This window comes from Pteropus alecto, unplaced genomic scaffold (genome assembly GCF_000325575.1).
Source record: "Pteropus alecto unplaced genomic scaffold, ASM32557v1 scaffold131, whole genome shotgun sequence".
Classification (NCBI taxonomy): Eukaryota; Metazoa; Chordata; class Mammalia; order Chiroptera; family Pteropodidae; genus Pteropus; species Pteropus alecto.
Window position 1 is genome coordinate 15,097,977 of NW_006434709.1, and position 7,818 is coordinate 15,105,794.

Consider the following 7,818-nt stretch of genomic DNA (forward strand, 5'->3'; position numbering starts at 1 on the left):
CAATCTGCAACTCTGTGCCTTTTTATTGGTGAGTTCAGTCCATTTACATTTAGGGCGATTATTGAAATATGAGGTCTTCTTATAGTCATTTTATCTTTTTCTTTCTGATAGCTCAGTGTTTCCATTGCTTCCTTATTCTTATGTTTCTGTTTTCTTTATTTTGATTGGCTTTGTGGGTTTTCCCTCTGGTCCTTCTTGTTTTATGTTATATACTTCGGTTCTAAATGTTTGGCCTGTGGTTACCATTGTGCATATGAAAAAGATAGTTGTATATATACAGTTGTCCCTTTTCTTCTGCCTGTGCCTTATCTCCATTCCCCTTTTTGAATTTGGATCTTTGACTCCTCCTCTTTTCAGTCATTGTTATCTCATTTTGTCCTTAAGTTTGTTTAATGTCCATTACTATCTTGCTATAGCAAATCTCTTCTTATTTTAAACTTATCGATGTCCTGTTCATAGTAAGGGTTGAACTCCTCTACTTTTATCAGCCTGCTAGTCATCTTACTCCTAATTATGCATTTTTTTTTTTTTTTTGTCATTCTGTTTTAGGTGAGCTGACCTCTTTCCATATTTCCTGTAGTGTAGGCCTCTTAGTAGAGAATTCCCTTAATTTTTGTATCTTGCGAAAGGTCTTTATTTCTCTTTCATATGTAAGGAAGAGCTTAGCTGGATACGTTATTCTTGGCTGGTAGTTCCTTTCATTTAATAGTTTGAATATTTGATTTTACTCTTTTCTGGCTTATAAACTTTGTGCTAAGTCCAACGATAATCTAATGGGTTTTCCTTTATGAGTTACCGTCTTCTTTTCCCTGGCTGCCCCGAGAATTCTCTTTGTTGATTTTTGATGATTTTAATACGATGTGTCTTGGTGAAGGCCTTTTTGGGTTGAGATAATTGGGTGTTCTATTGACTACTTGAATTCTAAGCTCCAGCTAATTTCTTAGGTTTGGGAAATTCTCGTCAACTATGTCTGAAAATGCTTTCTAATCCCTGCTCCTTTTCCTCCCCTTCGAGAATTCCCAATATTCTTGTGTTTCCTCTCCTTATGATATTAGCTAGTTCTTGTATTTCTTTTTCATTATTTTTCATTCTTCCATTTCCCAAGGTTGTTATTTCATTTTTCAGCTTTTGCAGTGTGCTCTTTATCTCCAGAAGGTCTATTCGGTTCTTTTTGAGGGTTTCAATCTCCTTGCTAAAGAACTCATTCTGCTCATCTAGTTGTTATTTCAATTCCTGAAACTGTTGATATGATTCATTTTGGATATCACTGAGTTTTTTTCAGAAGTACTATCCTGAATTCTCTGTCATTTAAGTCACATATTTCTATGTCCGTAAGCTTATTTTCTGGAGATTTTTCTCTTTCTGAGATGCCTTGTCACTTTGGTTGTTCATGGTGTTTAATGGACTATTTCTCCGCCTCAACATTAACGGAAGTGTGTTCTGCTTTTTAATTTTTTTTCCAGAAAGAAGATTTTATTATATAATGGTCCCTAGCCTGTTACAGATAAGGTGTTTTTCTTTTGGTTTCCAGTATGTGGTGTGTAAGCCTCTTGGATCTCTGCTTTATATAAAGTTAATAATGTCTTTTTTTTCCTTATAGGTGTTTAATCATGCTTGCTACCCTCAGTCTCAGTTCCTGTCCGTGTTACTGACAGTTTGAGTACCGTTTACTCAGATTCTCCTGAGGCTCCTTGGCATTCCGTCTCAGAGGGTATCGGGGGAGAGGCCCTCTGGGTTGGGGGTTGGGGGCTGAAGCTCAGCCTCAGTTTTTCAACTGCAGCTGGTAAACATCAACTATTGTTTCTCTGCCGTCCTCGCTTTTCTGCCATCCCTGTTTCTCTGCCTTCTGCCCTGATAATTGGGCACTGCTGCCTGGCCACGTGGAGCTCATAGCACTCTCAGGCAGGGCCATTCAGGGAACTTTCCGCTCCTTCTCCTCTCTCCCTCCTCCTACAGGGAACTCCAGCTTCCAGAGTCAGCTTCTTTGTTCCTCCCAGTCCACCGCAGGAAACCTGGGGCTCTGACCTGTGGTAGCTCTTATGTGCAGATCTCACACTCAGACATGCTGGTGTGCAATTTTGGTGGTTTTTGTTGAGTTTTAGGTGTTTAGCTTATTATCGTTTCAAGGGGAGAGATCTAAGAACGTTTCTCACGCTGCTATGTTTAATCCCTAATATCTAATGGTTTATGCTTTTACTCTCAACTACTGAACTCTCCACACCTTTCTTAGCCTCTGGCTTTTGTTTACCTATGGTTTCAGTTTTCTTATGCCTGATGCCTTCTGCTGCCTATGGTCTCTGTTTATGGATATTATTTACTGAGTCTCTCAGCTTCTGTGTCATTATTCTGTGACCCATTCTCCATTACTAATTTTAACCTCTTCACAACATTAGTGATGGATTTGTTGGTATTTATCTAACAGAGAGAAACCTCAACTGCGGGTATTTCCAATGACAGGTCATTTCATATTCTCTTGGAAAATTAATGACTGCTTATTGTTGAGGTGTCTATCCTTTGCTTAATTAATCGTGACTTGAACAGTATGGTAAAGTTGTTTGTTGGTTTTCAGAATGTAGTATGGCATATAAGTTATTCAAAGAATCTTTGCTTGTATAGTACATAAACCTAGAGGCTTTATTTTTCATTGTTGATTATAGTCATTCAGTGAACTCTAGCACGAGATATGTTCCAGTTATAAGCTGGGAAATATGATTACTTGTTTGTTCCTTTTATTCATCAAGACTACTATATTTATTAAGTGATCACAGTACCACTTTAACCAGTACTTACATTGCATTTTTAAATTAAACATGTTTTAAAATTTATGCTCTTTACTTCCCACAACAATTTTGGTATTATTTTCTCCAGTACTCAAATAAGGCATTTGAGGCCCAAGGACATTCTATGGTTTTGTTTTGACACCACTTAATTTGAGAATATAAGTTTAACTTCTAGCTTCACACCTTTTCAATCATGCCAAAGTATCTTTTAGATAACAAAGTTATCCATGTGTTAAATGAAACCATATTTTAAGGTAAGTCAATTTTTCTATGTGAATTATAAGGAAGGAAAGGTAATGGAGTCAAAGTGACTCCATTTCATCCACAAAATCTTTTTCTTAATGATTTAATAAGAAATATTACCTATTTTAGGCAAGCCAACTTTCTTATGTAGTTAAAAGTATGTCAGTATACCCCAGAAATTGTGATAAAGTTTTACTACAGGAAGAGATGATTAATTCTTTGGGGCCTATTTTAATCATTCCCTTTTTGAAGTGCAGTAGCAGTCTATATATTATTGTAAAGTGTCTGTTTTACATAAAGTTGTAGTATGAAGTTGAATGAAAATTGGCAAAATATCACAAGATGTGAACAAGAAGGGCCTATTTCTTTTACAGGCAGAATTATAGTTTCAAATGGTTATATGAATTCATCTACAGAATACATGAGATTTATTTTTGACATCATATTGAGACCTCTCCACAAGCAAAATAATAAATTTTTCGCCCTGCAAAAGCCTGTTAGCTAAACTTTCACCACAGGGTTCATGTAATTACCCTATAGATGACTGCTCAGATACAATAGGGAGGCTAGAGTTTCCTCCTAAATGGCAGCTATTACCGCTGCCATGTGAAAGGATAGATGTAATCTAGTTATCAAAATTTTAACAAAAATGAGTTTCTGTTTGGTTTAGATTTATTCCCATGGGCCTCCAGACTTTGAATTTGGAATTGTTTTTCCATCATATGTGAGGAGAATGTCCCATTCACGTGACAACCATAATCAATGCCCATTTCACATCTGGGTGTCTCTGCTGAAATGACTGAATCCTGAAGTAACCATGATTGCTGATACTATCAGCTGGAAAAGAGGGAAGTGTAGACAGTAATTGGTTATTATAAGAGGATCTGTTCCAGGTCATCTCACAAATATCCTCAGAGAACCCTTCTCTTCCATTGCCTTTTAATCCTCTACTGATGATTTAATCTTTTAGACTAATATATGATTTCACTTTTACCTAGCTCTGATTCCTTCATAAGTAAAATGAAAGTCTCCTATGTAACTAAAGGCAAACTTTTAATCCATTGGAGCTGAAGGCTGAGAATTGGGTCTATGCCACGCAATGACTGGACTGAAAAGCACGTACCAGAAGCTGCTAAGCTCTAAATTGTGCTCTAAACCAAAACGGCTTGACTGATCCATTGTTAAAAGCACATTCCTTTTGAGTTGTTTCTATACTGGAAACTGTTTTAATTTGATCCATCCACTTTATCTCCTATGTAGGATAATTCTTTGCCCAAATTGTGACATCTTCAAAATGTCCATCTTCAAAATCAAAACCAGTGCCATTCTCTTACTGTCATTGTCCTTCTCTCAGTCTTCTATTAGGATATCTAACAATTTCATGACTGCTTCCAGTCTTTGATACCCTGCTTTCACAAAGGATTTATTAGTTGTCACTTAAGAAATTGTTACAGTGAATTTCTGTGAATTTTCTCAGGGACATTTTAATTTGAAGTGTTATTTTTAACTGTGTCCCAAAAGATCTGACTCTATTAAAGAAATCAAGGAATCTTGAACTTTGTGACCTAGGCATTCGAATGAGAACATGAGCCCCTAGACTCATAGACTATTTAATTATTTATAGGACTATGTATTCTACCACAGTCCCACTGAAACCCATCACGCATACTCTTACCACAGCTAGTTGGGGTTAGGAGCTCAGCTCAGTGTACAATCACGCTATAGGGCAAAGAAAAATGGTCCATGTAGACAGAGAACACAAAACTCTAATTTTATCAGCACTTCATTTTGAGCTAGGTAGATACACTAACGAATAAAAAATAAAGCAAGTCATGAAATACACAAAGTTAACTAACAGTTTTCTGCTGTTCTAAAAAATAGAAAATGATGATTTCCCAGGAGAAACGCATTTGAAAGTTTACTGTTCCAGAACACTTACCTTCCTTCTCCCATCATTATCTCTATTTCTCTCTCTCTCCCCCACTCTTCTCTTCTCTTCCCCCTGTTGTCTTTACTACACACAATATTTTTATAAGCCTCCTTTGACTTTATATAATTTGTGGGGGATTGATGACAATGTGATAAATAGTATAGTATGCATGCAGATTAATCAGAAAATAGTCACCCAGGGCAGCATTTTTCATTTTCAGCAACAACTAGAAGAGGACAGGTGGCCTTTTTAAATGTCCACAGTTGATTAACGAAATGTGCTTTTGACTGTGAAATACTTGGAGGGCCCACCAGACAGTATCCCCTCAACTTCTTAGGGGAGGGCAAGAAAGTGCTTTCTATATCTCACAAAATAAAGCGATTAATTTTTAACTAGCTACTAACTCTTTTTCCTGTCTCTTTATGTTCATGCAGCTCCAGAACAAAGGCTATCCTCCTGTAATAGTGATATCATCTTGCATTTACATAGTGCTTTATGTTTTATGAAGTATTTAAAGATGAACTATCTTAGTAACCATTCTCTAAAGCTAGGGGACAGAGGCTTTCTCTTTCATTCATGAGAGGGAGAATGAACTGACTAATATAGTTTGCTAGCACTAGAATTAGAACCAGTTATTTTATTCCAACATCTTTATACTGATCTACTATTTGCTTAGGTGGAGTTATATAAACTGAAGAAAAGATTCTATCATTTGCTATAAATAAAAGTTGAATATCATCTAAATTTAAAAAAAAAAAATAACTGGACCTGCACTTCCATGTAATTTATATTACATTCCTTGCAAGTTATGAAATAAGAACAATAATGATAATTACTGAGATGAAAAGTATGTTTTTTATGGAAATTTTACTATGTAAATAAGATATCAGAAAAATATAATTTCAAATGAATATATCTTTGACATTACTTATCTAAATTGCTCTAGTTTTCTTGGTTTTAATAAAATTTGATGGATATTTTTATAATGTTGCTCTATTTGTTGCTGACTTTATAAATTTGGGAATTAAAGCTACTTTATGTTAAAAGTCTATTCTGTGGTTTGTTCATTTCCTGTAACAGTTAGCTTTTACTATGTAATGCACCACCCCAAAACCTAGTGGTTTAAAACAACACAATACACAATTCTGTAAGTTGGCAATTTCGCCTGGGTTCAACTGTGGATTTCTTCTGGTCTCAGCTGGGTTCACTCAAATATCAGCAATCACCAGCCAAGGTGGGTGAGAAATGGTTGATCCATACTGGCTTTAGTATGGTCTCTTACCCTTCAGTAGCCAGCTAGCTGGAGATGGGTTGTTCACATGGCTGTGATGGGCGGAGTAGCGGGAGAGAAGCCAGGGTAACTACACAAGGTTTGTAGAGTCCTAGACTCAGAACTGGACCACCTTCATTCTATTGCATTCTTTTAGCTAAAGCAAAGTCTCAACATCAAACCAGATTCAAGGGGTGGAAAACAGATTCCATCTCTTGTTGAGAAGAGCATCTCAGTTATAGTGCAAAAGGAAGGAGGAAAGAATGTCCATTTTCCCAATTTTGCAGTTTATCACATTACCTATTTGTTTAATTTTGGTTTTCAGCAAATTATCGTTTGATTTTGATGATGTCATTGGAGTAGCTATTTCAAATATTTTCAAGGAGTTAGCTGATATGCTATACAAGAAAAATATATTTTAATTAAATAGAAGACTGTTAAAACTTTTTGATAGCTAAAATAATTGAATTTTACATTAGAGCTATTTTAGAATTTCAGAATGTAAGACAAAATGAAGTTGTTAATTTTAAATAACAAAAATTCAAGCAGCACACTGACAATCCCTCTACATAGACACATTCATCGTTAGTTATGTTTCCAATTAATACGGATTCTGAAAATATTCCTCAGGAAATCACTTTTCATATGTGTGTTGCAAACACATAGATATTCCAGGAGATCCTATCTGCTCGTGTCATTTATCCTCTTCAAATCTTATCTCAACTGGAAATCTGGAGGTATTTATATGGAAAGAGAGAAGAAGAGGGAGAGAAAGGATGTGTTCATGTTTATATCTGTAAATGTTGGACTAAACAGGGCACAGTACAAGTCTTTAATGTTTCATAGTTATTCTAAATATTAATATTTTTCAAACACTTTTCTCTCATATGTAAGATATGAAAAATTTCAAAATATAAAAACTTTAAATGTTGGCTGTGTTAATATGGAACCATTTAAGGTTAAAAAAATAGCATTGCAGAAGTCTCCAAAATATGGGAGCATCAACTTTGAAACATGGATAATTGTTTCATGATTTTAAAACATCATATGCTTGGAATTAATATTTTAGTTTTTCATGCTTTCCAAAATAATGAATAAAAAAATAATAATATCAACTTTAAATCTAAAACATATTAAAGAATTATCATAAAATGATCTGACCCAAGATTATAGAAACATTATTATACAAAGTTCCAATTATAACCACTTTTAACAACAGTTTGATATAATGGAAACTTTTATATCAACTTTTGTGCCAACTAAAATATAATTTATTATTTGTAGCCTAAGGCAGCTCATCCACCTGATTATCCTTTATCTTGAGGATTGCAGCCTTCAAATATCTTCTGCTCACTTCTTCAAATGTTCTCTGCTACCAGCCTACTATAAGTCATTACTGCCTCAGAGAACCCATTTCCATACTTCCAACAGATAAATACTCTTCAACATATGGTGCTGATTAACTCAACTCCATTGCTCAGAAACTTTCAATGCCTCCTTATTACTTGGGAAAAAATAAAACCAAAAACTAAAACAAAATCTCTGAACTTTGGTTTCCAATCCAGTCAGGGAAAACAAACAAACAAAAAACAAAC